Source organism: Vulpes lagopus, chromosome 12, assembly GCF_018345385.1.
Source record: "Vulpes lagopus strain Blue_001 chromosome 12, ASM1834538v1, whole genome shotgun sequence".
Lineage (NCBI taxonomy): Eukaryota > Metazoa > Chordata > Mammalia > Carnivora > Canidae > Vulpes > Vulpes lagopus.
The window spans coordinates 44,255,064-44,269,252 of NC_054835.1; the positions used below are offsets into that span (position 1 = coordinate 44,255,064).

Genomic DNA, 14,189 nt, shown 5'->3' on the forward strand with positions numbered 1-14,189 from the left:
CCCTGGGTGGCGCAGCGGGGATCCCTGGGTGGCGCAGCGGTTTGGCGCCTGCCTTTGGCCCAGGGCGCGATCCTGGAGACCCGGGATCGAATCCCACATCGGGCTCCCGGTGCATGGAGCCTGCTTCTCCCTCTGCCTGTGTCTCTGCCTCTCTCTCTCTCTCTGTGACTATCATAAATAAATAAAGATAAAAAAAAAAATGTTTAAAAAAAAAAAAAAAACAAATAAAATATGAGCATGCTTTTAAAAAAAAAAAAAAATCATCATCTTCAACTGAGAAACATGAAAGCCAAGGGCACTATGATCAAAATCAGAAAGTATATCAATATGGCAAAAATACTAATTTATTCACCACACCTTGATACACTATATTAGGCTTTTAAACTTGAAAAGGTAGTCTTTTTTTCCACAACAGATAGAAATGTGTGGAATATGTTATCATCATGAGGTATGTAGGGTAAAGAATACTCAAGGAGTGCATAAATTTACGTATATTAAATCTATTCTGGGGTCCTTAAACAAGTTTATTCTCAAGTCTCACTGGTATATATAATGCTGATGAATATCTTTGCTCACAAATCTCTATATGTCTCTGTTTTTCTCCCCCTAAAGATTAATTCCTAAAAATGGAAAAAACTAAGCTAAAGGACATCGTTAGGTTTTTTGATATATGTTGCCAAAATATCTTCCAGAAAAACTGGGCCCAATGCAACTAGCAGTTGTAGAGTCTGCCCACTTACTACCTTTGAAGCATAGTACAATTGCCAGTTTGATAGAGTATTTTTAAAAAAATACTCTATGGGGCACCTGGCTGGCTCAGTCTGTAGTGCTTGTGACTCTTGGTCTTGGGGTCAGGAGTTCGAAGCCTACATTGGGGGTAGAGTTTACTCAAAAAATAAAAAAAAAATTTAAAAAGAGTATACTGTGATAATCTGCATTCCTTTGATTACTTATCAGGATAAAAATGTTTCTCATATGCCTCTTAACAGTTGTATTTCTTCCTTTTGAACTTTGATTAGTACTTTGTCAGTAAGGCTTTTCTTACTTTTTGGGGGGCTGTAATGAAGTTTGAAAAACCTTATGTAAGATCAGGAAATTGCTTTAATCACTGATTAGTGTACAGGCAGGACCCTGAGGGATAACACTGAGAGGTGCTTCCTATTGCAGCCTGGAATATTTCCCCAAAGAGGAAGAGACCCTCTTCCTGGAGGACTTGGAGGTTCAAAAGACAGGAATAAGAATCTGTTTTGGGTGACGGGCACTGAGGAGGGCACATGATGAAATGAGCACTGGGTATTATACTATATGTTGGTGAATTTAATTAAAATTTAAAAAAATAAATGGTTAATACAAAAAAAAAAAGAAAGAAAAACCTTATGTAGTCACGTATCAGTGGCTTCAGCTCCCCCTGCTGGCCAAAAATTACTGTATGATTAAAACCTTTAAAATAGGGATCCCTGGGTGGCGCAGCGGTTTGGCGCCTGCCTTTGGCCCAGGGCGCGATCCTGGAGACCTGGGATCGAATCCCACATCGGGCTCCCAAGCATGGAGCCTGCTTCTCCCTCTGCCTGTGTCTCTGCCTCTCTCTCTCTGTGACTATCATAAATAAATAAAAATTAAAAAAAAAAAAAAAAAAACCTTTAAAATAAAAATAAACCACAGGCCAACAATGACAGCTGACCCTTGAACAAGGGTTTGAAGTGCGCTAAACCACTTATACACAGATTTTCAATAAAAATATTGGAAAAAATTTTGGAGATTTGCAACAATTGGAAAAAACTGGCAGATGAACTGCATAGTCTAGAAACATCCAAAAAATGAAGAAAACATTAAGTAAATCGTGAATGCGTAAAATGTATGTAGATACTAGTCTATTTTATCACTACAATAAAATATACACAAATCTATTATAAAAAATTAAAATTTATTAAAATTTATACAAACACAAACTGTACATTATCTTTTCATTTCTAATGTCTAGTGTTAGTATAATATACATAACATCTACTGTGTTTTGTGTCATAAAAGACAATATTGATGTAGATTTTCACAGACACATGATTCACCTTACAAAGAGACAGTGTAAACTGACAGTATCAATAAATATAGTACAGTCTTGTAAAGTAATTTTTTCTTCCTTAGGATTTCTTAATATCATTTTCTTTTCTCTAGCTTACTTTATTGTAAGAATACAATATGGGGGATGCCTGGGTGGCTCAGTGGTTTAGCACCTGCCTTTGGCTCAGGCTGTGATCCTGGAGTCCTGGGACCTAGTCCCACATTGGGCTCCCTGTGTGGAGCCTGCTTCTCCCTCTGCCTATGTCTCTAACTCTCCCTCTCTCTGAGTCTCTCATGAATAAATAAATATAATCTTTAAAAATATATGGAATATATGTAACATAGAAATTACATGTTAATCGACTGTTCATGTTATCAGTAAGGCTTCTGGTCAACAGTAGGCTATGCATAGTTAAGTTGTAGGAAGTCAAAAGTTATATGTGGATTTTTGACTGCACAGGGTTGGCACTCCTAACCCCCAGCATTGTTCAAGAGTCAACTGTTTAAGCATGTCCATATTCTGGGTTGTTGCTAAAAACACAATTTATATACAGTGATAAAAGGTAAAACAGGGATCCCTGGGTGGCGCAGTGGTTTAGCGCCTGCCTTTGGCTCAGGGCGCGATCCTGGAGACCCGGGATCGAATCCCAAATCGGGCTCCTGGTGCATGAAGCCTGCTTCTCCCTCTGCCTATGTCTCTGCCTCGCTCTCTCTCTCTCTCTGTGTGACTATCATAAATAAATAAAAATTAAAAAAAAAAAAAGGTAAAACAGCATGTGTCTACACGCAATAGAACAGTTATGAAAAAGGAGGGAGGGGACATCTGATCACTAAAGAAGAAATCTAAACTTTTAATCAGTTGATTGCCAATCTACTACCTAGTTGGATCATAAGCCTAAATAATATTCAATAATATTCATTCATATACTTTATTCTAATAATGTGAAAACATTCTAGCTACCAGGTAACACTGGGTTGTCAGCAAATTGGCCTCTTTTTCAAAGTAAAACTAAGAAAACAGGAACACCTATGCCCTTTATCATTCAGTGGAAATTTAAAACAAAAACAAATCAAAAACTTTCTTGTAATCCTTATTCCAAGCTACACAGTTGTTCACACTGAACGGGTTGAGTCCTATAGTTCCAAAGGGTAAGGCAGGACTGGTGAATGGATGTAACTAACTCAGCTTTTCCACTGATACCCTCCTAAAGATGTACTTCACAGATTGGGCAATGTCGTCCTTAGACCCATTCATTCAATACACATTCAGTTAGTGCTATCACATGGCAAGCAGTGATGATAAAAGACAAGACACAACCTCTACTCTCAAAGGACGTGGAGACTAGATGGGGGAGAGTAATTACCGTACAACAGAAAAGGCCAGGTGCGTGCACACACACCCAAAGACAATGCATGCATACAAGGGAAGCTCTCCGTATCAACTACAATTGCTGTTACTCTTATCATCACTGTTATTCAAGATCTAGGCTTTCATACCTGTTTCATTTTAAACAGAAGCAACTGCTTGTGTGAAGGCCCAGGGGCAAAGGAGCAATCAGGTGTACAGAAGGAACTGCCAGCAGTTCAGTACCATTGAGGGCAGGATGCTCCTGCCAGATCACCAAGGCCTGAATGCTTCACAAAAGCATTTGAATTCTACCTTGAAAACCCAGTAAGCCAGGGGGAACCAGGGGGTGGAGGTATATGATCAGATGATGAGATTGACATTTTACAAGGATCACTTTGGCAGCAACATGGAAGACAGAAGGCAGTCAAGTAGAATGATTGGAAGGTGACAGAGGTCATGCAGACAAAGGTATGACTAAGGAAACATTATAAATTGGGATCTCAAGAACATGGTGACCATTGTGCCATAAGAAGGAATCCTGACTTGAGTCATTGGTTGGGTGAATGTTCCACTAACAGGGACATAAAGATGGGAAGAGGCTGACTTGGGGAAGTAGCTGACTAGGTCATTTTGAAATGAACATGGGACACCCAAATGAAGATGTCCAGGAGACAGTGGTGTATACGGGATCAAAGATGATAAGACCATGTAGAGCTGGGAAAAACATACGTGCAAATCATCAGTATAAGGATGGAGAGTGAAACATAAACTTCTCTAAGATGTCCCCCAGGAAATGCATAGGTTAAGAGGAGAGAGGGCGAAGGTAAGACACACAGTGATGTGAAAAAGGAAAAAAAGACTGCAAAGAAAACAGAAAGAGCCTGCATTTACATCATCTGTATTTTACTGTGTGCCAAGCACCCTTCCATGTACTTTTTCTTTTTTTTTTTAACTATTTTTTTAATATATTTTTTTATTTATTTATGATAGTCACAGAGAGAGAGGCACAGACACAGGCAGAGGGAGAAGCAGGCTCCATGCACCGGGAGCCCGACGTGGGATTAGATCCTGGTTTCCAGGATTGCGCCCTGGGCCAAAGGCAGGCGCCAAACCGCTGCGCCACCCAGGGATCCCAATGTACTTTTTCATATATCAATTCATTTCTTTCTTACAACAGTCCTCTGAGGGAGGTGCTATTATTTTTATTATGTTCCCCATTTTTTAAAGAAAGTAACTGAGGCACAGAGATGTTAAATTATTTTCCAGAGGTCACACATTAAGTGGCAGAGCTGAAATCCAAATCTAGGATTCTGGATCCAGAGTACATGTTCTCTGTCACTCTTCTACACTGCATTTCAGAAATGAAGACATGAGGCCAGGAGGGTCCACCACCACCACAGCCAGGGGGGATGGTCCATAGCAAGAGACACTATGAGGAAGCCTCAGAAGATAGGGGCAATAGGAATGAATCTGTGAGGGTACATGTAAGTAGAAGCTACCAACCAATGGCTGTAGAGCTGGGTTCTATATTCTTAAAAAGTGAAAGAGACTTGAGTATCTTTATAAGCTGAAGGACAAGAGCCAACAGGGAATGGGAGGTTGAAAACTGGTTGGGAAGAGACAACTGACAGCCAGAGGTACCTACAGGAGGAAGAAAATAGCTCAAGAGGCCAGAGGGCTGGGTCTAGCATGGGAAGAGGCAAAGAGAGGCACAGGGATTGGCCCAAGAGGTCTTCTTTCCGGACAGGCTTTGTGTGCTCTCTGACCCAAGAGGCAAAGTCACTGGGGGAAGGGCAATTTCCTTTATAATCAGGGCAGCTGTTTAACTTCCAAAGAAGCCCCCATAGTAAGATGCTTTTAGAATTATAACGTTAATGAATTTGATTCCTCTATCCCTGTTTTCACTTTCATCTGGCTATCTCACTTACCATATTATGATCTAGGTAGCAAATATTTCACAAGATGATTTTTAAAGAAGAAAAAAAACCTAGCAAATACTTAAATTACTAGACTGTTCAGAATAAAAAAGATAACTTAAAAAAATATTTTTCAATTTCTTCAAATCAAGTACCTGAATTTATTCTCTGAGCTTCCACAATTACTATGGCTACTCCCTTTGTTCTGTGGAGCAAACCAGCCAAGAAAACCTAGCACTGCTCTCCTACCCTCAACCTGACTTCTCTCCCCAACACCAGCCCCTGCCTCTGGTGCTCTGCCTCCGCCTCGTTAGCGCTGTCTCTGACCTAGCTGAATCGCCCTTCCTCCCATAGAGCAAACAATTACCCAACACTGTGAACTCCTTCACTTCAGGGTAGGGAGCTAAGAGAAGGAATTTAGGAACGGATCTCTGATGACAACTCACAAAGCAATTTCATAACACGCATTTATCTAGAACAGTCCCATACCACTTAAAAATCTGATGAAGGCAATGCACCCTTCCTCTCCATAAAATGCACACAAGCAAAACCATATCATATCATTTTGCATCAGACTGCCAGAAGATTGTCATTCTTCTTGTATTCCATCCATAGAAAGGTCTCTCCAGCTATCGCTAAAGATCCATTACTTTTCCTTGACAAATAATTTATATAAGCTTATTTTGCTGGTATCTTAGCCTACTATGGAAAGAAAGCATTAAAATAGAGGGGAGGGGAGGGGAGAGCTGCTGGAGGCTGGGATAAGAACACTTAACTGCCTGACACTAAGGCAGATCATGAAAATAGATGGTAACAGACAAAAGAATATAAAGAATAACCCAAGAGTGGGATGCTCCACTGGCTCAGTCAGAAGAGCACGTGATTTGTGATCTCAGGGTCATAAGTTTGAACCCCATATTGGGTATAGAGATTACTTAAAATAAATTTAATTTAAAAAAATAACCCAAGTATATATAATACATACATACTAGTCCATTTATAAGGTATATTTTATGGTCTCTAAAAGGCAATTATATTTCAGCCCAGTACAGTAATTGCTAGGAACAGTGAGGATCTTTAATAACTTTGTATTATTATTAAAAGATAAAATTTTGTGTGGGGTGCTTTCTTTAAGGAGGCAGAGAAACATGTAATACCTTTAGAAAAACTTTGACCTAAATGCTAACTGTTTAAGTCTTAACACGAGAAGTTTCAGGAGAAGGAAATCATCAAAGAAAGGATCATTCAGGCCAGTGGTGAAAGGTAAGGCTTAAAAACAAAACCAAAAGGTCAGCAGCTGCTAGATCATCAGAGGTCTATATTCTACCTTAAAAAGTTTGAACTTTACCCTAATGGCAAACAGGAAGGGAATGGAAGCAGAGGGCTGACCAAATCCGTGCAAGCCATAGGAGAACTTCCTCAAGGTCTTACTATTTTGGAGTGACCCATTCTGTCTACCCCAAAAAGGACAGTTTGACGCCAAATGTTAGAGGATAACCATGCCAGCTTCTTCAAATTTGGCATCTGATGGCATATAAAACACAAAGGGAAGGGGTGTTAATTCCTCACTAGGTAACCGTAGGTCCCAAACTCCTAGAGACAGACAACCGGGCCTAATTCGTAAACATTAAGGAAATCCCAAAGTTCTATCATTTTTTTCAAGAGCGAGACATGGAGAACCAGACTGTAAATTTGACCTTAATTTTTCAAATCAGAATTTTACTGATACCTTTTAAAAAAAGAAGAATCGAACTTTGTAAAGTTTTGATTTTATATAAATCTAAAATTTCATTGGTTACAAAAAAATCTATACATAATAAAGATAAATCCATTAAAAGTTTAAGGAAATAATCTATTTCTTTATATCACATTACCAATTTGCACCAAAATTTTCATTTCCTATGTACAGGTGTTGAGGGTCTGCCACCCATGTTGAGCTTATAAGTCTGTGAAGCTGACAAGGCTACTGGATGTTATGGGTTGAATTGTGTTCCCAAAAGGATATTTTGGACTCCTAATGCGCAGTACAGCAAAACTGGAGATAGGGTCTTTACAGAAGTAATAAAGTTAAAATGAGATCACTGGGGTGAGCCCGAACCCAGTATCGTTTGTGCTTTTAAAAAGAAGAAATTTTTTTTTAAAGATTTTGTTTATTTATTCATGACAGACAGAGAGAGAGAGAGAGAGAGAGAGAGAGGCAGAAGGAGAAGCAGGCTCCATGCAGGGAGCCTGATGTGGGACTCGATCCCGAGTCTCCAGGATCACACCCTGGGCTAAAGGTGGCACTAAACTGCTGGGCCAAAAGTAGAAATTTTAAACACAAAGACACGCACACAGGGGGAACTCTACAAAATAAAGACCGAAGTCATGTGGCCACAAGCCAAGGAACTATCAGAAGTTAGCAGAGAGGCCTGAACAGATCCTGCCCTAGCACCTTCAGAGGGAGCATGTCCCTGCCCTCAGACTTCTAGCCTCCAGAATGGAGACACAATACATTTCTGTTCGTAAGCCACTCAATTTGTGGCACTTTGTTATGGCAGCCCTAGCAAATATGTCAGGAAGAGAATTAGCAGCTCGTGTTTACTAAGCACATACCAAGTGTTATTCCAAGCATTTTGCAGCAACAAACTCATTTAGTTCTTCCAAAGTCCACTCTGAGATCTAGGTACTATAATTATGCCCTTTTTACAGATGAGGACACCAAGGCTCTAGGAGGTTAAGGAATTTGCCCAACATCAGCCAGAGCCCCCACTCTTACCACCAGGATGTAAGGAACTATCATTAATAGTAATTATTGTAATAACTATAGTAGTTCACTAAGCCAGATACCATGTCCCTTACAGCTATAATATACACAACAATCCTGTGAAGTAAATGTTAATATTCTTTCCAATACAAAGGATGACTCTGAATCTCAGAGAGATTAAGAAATTGCCCAAGATCACACAACTAAGAACATGATAATGTATCTAATTGCTAATATGAGAGACTAAACAATGAAAATCTTTTTTCTAAAACTTTAAGAGCAAGTAAAATTTTTAAATGCCTGACCTTCCAATTCAATACTAGAAATACACATCTATAAATTCAAAATTCTTCAAGATCTCAGGAGAATGTGTGTCCAGGTGACAGTAACCTTTGTCTATGTATCCCTTCAGCCACTGTTCAAGGGTTATCGCCTCTCTCTAGTTGTAGCCCTGACTACTTCTCTGACTTCCAGACATTGGAGAAGAGATGTAAAGACCGAAGTACTGTTTTTTTAAGGGTTTTTAAAATTTTGAATTAAAGTTTTTAAATTTTGATACAAATATCAAAGTATAAAAAATTTAATACAGTGAGAAGTCTCTTTCCCACTCTGTCCTCTACCCACCGAGTTCCTAGACTTAACAGGTAACCAATGTCACAATTTTGTTTATTCCTCTAAAGTTTTTAATGCATATATACCAAGCCAATACAAACTGTCTTTTCTCCTTTCCCGCTCCCCACCCCCTGCAAAAAAACATAAAGGGTAACATACCATACACACTATTCTACATCTTGCTTTCTTTTCACTTAACTATGTATCTTGGAAACCTTTCTGTATCATATTGATTTATATTTTAATTCTGTCCTTTTGTCAAAAATACTTTTTCACTTACTTCCATCATAGTTCAATCCAGCATACAAGGTACCAGTAGGCTGTAATGCTACATGAAAAAAGTGCGGGTAGCACCAGACCACATGTCAAAGCCCATATTATCTCTTCTCTCTGCTACCTCATCTTCTCTTTGCTCTTTTCTCCAACTCGCCCATTTCTTCTCCTCCCCCTTCCTGTTCCTCTTCCATCTCACCCATGCCCAGCCCTGTCAACTGGACCTAAGAACATCAAACATTATCGATAGTGCTTAGTCATGGCTAGCAATGAAAAAGCCGTAGATCCCTGATATACAGAGAGAAAGGGGTAAGTAAGCACCATGGGAATTTCTAATTAACAACAATGCCTTAAATTGAGGAGTTTTTGTTTGGAGTTCTTTTGCCTTTGTTACTTATCTTTCCATTGGTACTTTGGTTTGTGAAAAGGGTGCGTAATGGCGCTATTTTCTATACGCATGGAAACAAAGCACATACTCAGGTCTAATATGGAAGTAATGCCTGACAGAACTAGAGTTCATTCTGAAATAAGAGAATCAGAAACAAAGAGTAAGAGCTATAAAAAAAAAAAAAAAAATGCACATTTTGGCTCCAAAGTATACATTTTAGTTAACCTTTTTTTTTTTTTTTTAACTTAAAAATAAGCAGCTGTAATCTGAAAATACATCTCAGGAACATCTTCAGGGTATTCCCAATGAAAAAGAGAATAAAGTTTTCTCTCCCTTTTTATTTTCCATCCTTTAAATTCAAGGCTATCCTCTTCCCAAAAGGTCTCCAACACAAGTTTCAAGGTGTTTTTTTTTTAAGTAATAAAAGGAATTTAAATAAATGCCAGCAAATAAAAAATTTGTTTAGACTCAAAAGAGGTCTTCCAGTGATCAAAGGATTGATGGGGAACATAAAATTATGGCAGCTACATAACTAAATTCTTAAGTAGGTAACTCACATAGTATGGAACTGTTCTTTTTTCCTGACATGCCAGAAGCCTTTCATACAACTCTGGGGATTACTGTGCAACTATACTATAACATTCCTGATTCAGAGATTTAGATTTAAAATTTTTTTTTTTTTTTAGATTTAAAATCTTAAACATCATATATATGTTAAAAAGCAGGCCTCTACGCGCCTAACACATTAGTTAAAACTAAGGTGACTATAAAATAAAAGCCAATATACTGGTCTCAATCTCCTTAGGTTTCTAGAAAACTAGTATCGATATCCCTTTGCCTACTTCCTAAAGATAACAAGGACCACCAGTTCCTGGCACTAAACACTTGGGACCAAAGAGAAATACTCTTCTACAAGGTCCTTTGATTCTTACAGGTTCAGGACTTCTTTTTTTTTTTTTTTTTTTTTAGGTTCAGGACTTCTGACTGGATTCCCCATGCAACCCCTCCAATTCTATAAGGAGAATGGCTGGGAACTGTCACTTTGGCTTCCTTTATACTAGTAAAAGCACTCATTGTCCAACAATAGCAGCTGGAACATAAATGAAGATGAGAATTCAGTCTACATTTACCTAAAGATTCCCCACAAGTTCCTATTTATGTTACCTATAATGTATTATTCTCTGATTTATCCACTGCATTAACTTGGAATTCCAAAGAACAGACTACCACACAACAGTCTTAACTACAATAGTATCTAGCTCCAAAGGAAGGCAACCTTGCCACTTGGTAAAACTTTACCCTCTGTTTAGTCCTAATGGAGAGTCCTTTGGCCACCTCTGTACAAGAGATTGGAAGGAAGCAAAAGACTGGAGGACCATCACATCAATGAGGGCTTTTTCCATCTAAAGATCATCTGTCCACACTGCCCCAGAAGTTTATCCTGTGAGATTAAACTTGGCACAAAATGTTACCTGTTGAGAAAAATAGTGTAAATTCGATTGTAAAGGCCTAGGGGGCAGCAGGAGGATTCTCCAACAGAGTTGCACACAGAAACCAACAGGTCTTAGAATGTTCTAATCTACTATATGAAGTTTCGGAGTAAACAAATGGTTAATGACACATCTTCTGTAACACATGAATCAGCTACAGATTTGCAAGAGTGGGGCACACCCTAGTACCTATGACTCTAAAGTACCTGCTTGAAAGTGGACCTGGATGTCTGATTACCAATCCATCCCACTGAGACGGCAACAGAATTTTACAACTATGTGAGCTGTCATCGTTTAAAGTTAAAAAGTAAACACATTATTATAATAGAAGTTAATTCAAGAACTTCATTAATACTTTAACACCAATAATCAACAGCAGTAGCAATACAAAGAAAGGAGTAACCGATCAGTCCTGGAAGCAGACACCACAATCATTTTGGAGGGGAAAGGAGTCTCAGGTAAGACGGCTGAAGAATTGCAAATTCAAGGATTCAGATACACTCAATTCTAAAGAAGAAAATAAAATAAGGACTTGAATTTAAAAAAATAATACATCCTACCTTGAGAGGCATCCAAAAAGCATTCATAGTGTCAGAAGAGTTCAGACAATACTCAGAGATGAGCAAGAAGGGAATCAGCAATCCTTCAGTCACCAGGTATGAGCAGGTAGGAAAACTTTTTGTTTCAAGAAGGTATCTGAAAGAGAGGACTTTCGATGAGACTGAAAACTAATCAAGAATAACTGAATATTTTAAGCTATTGGGACAGAAATTCAAAGTACTGTTTGCATCACCATCCTAAAGACATATAAAGATCATAGTCCCCTTAGAAAAGGGCAGATGTGTATAATGTATATCTCCATATACATGTAGAAATATATTTTACATAAAATGTGGATTAAATATGTAACACATATTTTAGATAATATAAAATTGCTTATCAAAGAGTCAGAAAACCAAAATCCCAAAAATCATTAAAAAATGATTATCCAGGGTACTTTAAAAACACTCTTAAAAAGTGATTTGTTAATTGACCATCTAAAAAGACCCTTGCCACATTTAGTTTTATTTAACAAATTAAAACCTGATTATTCTGATTGTCCTAAATTTTATTGCATTTAAGTTTCAGAGCTCATTCTACATGAAAAAGAAATCCCGTCTTGCCTGATATGCTACAAGCAAATAAAAGACCCTTCTTTCCTAGAGATCTTTAAAAGCAGACCAAACAACTTAATTTTGAGTTTGGGAGGGAGGCAAGTTTGCGTGGAGGAAGGAGGATCGATTAAATGACCTCTTGTAGGATCCTTGTTCAAGTCCTAGGCCTGATTGAAAATTCCAGCTTAACCAGTTACTGCTTCGCTTAAAATGGAGGCTTGCCCGAGTAGGGACAAAAATAACAGCACACACACCCCCCCCGCCCCGTAAAATAAATTTTGAAAAAAAAATCAAAGACTATAATACCCTTATTTTTAAGAAAAATTAAAAATAAAAACCTCTGATGTGCATTTGTTCTTGCTATGCGCTTGTCACTTCTGCTTCGAAGACTTGGCATCACTTTCCTTACCGCTCATCGGATTTTTTGAGGGGGTCGGGGGGGGGGGGGGGGGACGGGGAGGAGTTTGACTCTTGACCCAAGTCTCAGGAGATGTAATAGCCCCTCCACGATCCCCACCGCAAAAGCCAAGGAGGGAAGAGAAAGGGGAGAGCCCGAGTTCCCACCCCTCCCCCCGCCTCGGACCCTAGTCCCAAACCTACCCCCCCACCTTCCCGCAGTGGGGCGACTCCTTCGGCCCCATCCTCATTGTTAGGACGGGGCGAGCGGGGGAGTGGGCTCCAGGCAGGGGCGCCTGCGGCCGTTGCCCCGGCTGGCTTCAGGAGGGGCGGCCCGCGGGATGCAGCTTCCCTTCCTCCCCGCGTCGGTCCGTCCCACCTCGGCTCGGCCTGGCGCCCCGGGCTCTGCCAGGCGCCCCCGGCCCCGGGCCCGGCGCCGGCCCGCCCCCGGGGCAGCCGGGCCCCCCGGCCCCTCGGCCCGCAGCCCGCGGCCCAGGCCTGCGGGTGGGCGCGGGGCGGGGGTCCCGGTGCCCCGCACACGCGTCCCCTCTCCCCCAGCCCAGCCGCTTCCAGGGCCCTCGGCGGCGCCCGCTCCCCGGGCCCTCCGGCTCCCCGCCTCCCGGCCGGGCCGCCCCCTCGGGCTCCCGCAGTTGGGGGCGCCTCCCCTTCCCCACCATCACCCCTACTGACTCGTGCCCCCACCCCCCCGGGCACCAGTGCCAACGGCGGCTCCCCCGGCCCCGGACCTACCTGCACGGCTCAACCAAGCCTAGAAGTGGGGGCGGGGAATCTTCCGCCCTCCTCTGTCTCCCATTGGCCCTTCCGGGGCACATCGTGAGCGCCATTGGCTGAGGGCGGCTGTCCGTCAGGGCGCTGGGGCGGGACAGAGGGGGGAGAGGGATGCTGGTGCCTCGGCGTCTCAGTCTCTGTGTATCTCGCTGTCTCTGTCTCTGTCTCGGCTCTTGGAAACGAGAGACATTTGGACAAGAGGACGGGAAGGGGGCCCGAGGCGGGAGAAATAGAGGAAATAGGAGCCCTGGCAGAGCTTCCCACCAGTCGGCCACTCCAAGCCCCCTACCTAGTGCCCTGTAGATCCTCTTCTCCATCACCCCCAGCCCCGGCCCCTCACCCCTGTAGGTTCCTCATCCAGGAAGCGACGCGATGAAAACTCGAGGCCGGAAGGCCACAGGGAGAGATTTTATGTTTGTGCATAAAATATACACATGCCAATACTTATACATAAAGTCAAACATCTATGGTCACAGGGGCCTGGAGAGGAAAGGGCACTCATCTTACAGACAGGGAACGACTTGAGATAAAGGCAAAAAATAAGAAGGAATCACAAATCACTCTAAGAACTAGTAACAGTGGTTTCCTTCTGGGAGGGGGAACTGAATGCCTAGGAGACCAGATGGGAGAAAGACTTGCCTTTCCGGGCACATCCTTTTGTATCTTTTGATTTTTGCACCATTCACAAAGATTCCAGGGTTTTGTTTTGTTTTTTTGTTTTTTTCGTTTTTTTCGTTTTTTTGGGGGGGGGGGGGAGGGTTGTAATTAATTGATTTATACTTTTAAATAATTCTAAGGCCACAAAATCAGGAGTCATCCAGGCAAAGGTCACCCAGGCAAAGTGGGACAACATGCAGATGTGGGGAGTAATTTTAGTTTTTAATATGTTCCTTCCAGATATCAGTGACAAAAACAAGTGGAGGTGTCCCAGAGGCAGCTGGGGTTATGGAATTGGGGAGAGAGTGAGCAATCTGGACTAAGGCAGATTTCCAGTTCTTGCCTTAATACAGTGGTCGACG

The 14,189-nt window shown here is 41.3% G+C and overlaps 1 protein-coding gene across 1 annotated transcript in view; it reads right to left on the reverse strand.

Moving 5' to 3' along the window:
- Window positions 1-11,619, reverse strand: part of KANSL1 (KAT8 regulatory NSL complex subunit 1) — a 183,404-nt gene extending 171,785 nt beyond the window's left edge. Inside the window, exon 1 of the mRNA XM_041724682.1 lies at window positions 11,392-11,619. The gene's annotated coding sequence lies outside the window, so the exon portion shown is untranslated. The remainder of the gene's footprint in view (window positions 1-11,391) is intronic.
- Between the last annotated feature and the right edge of the window lie 2,570 nt (window positions 11,620-14,189).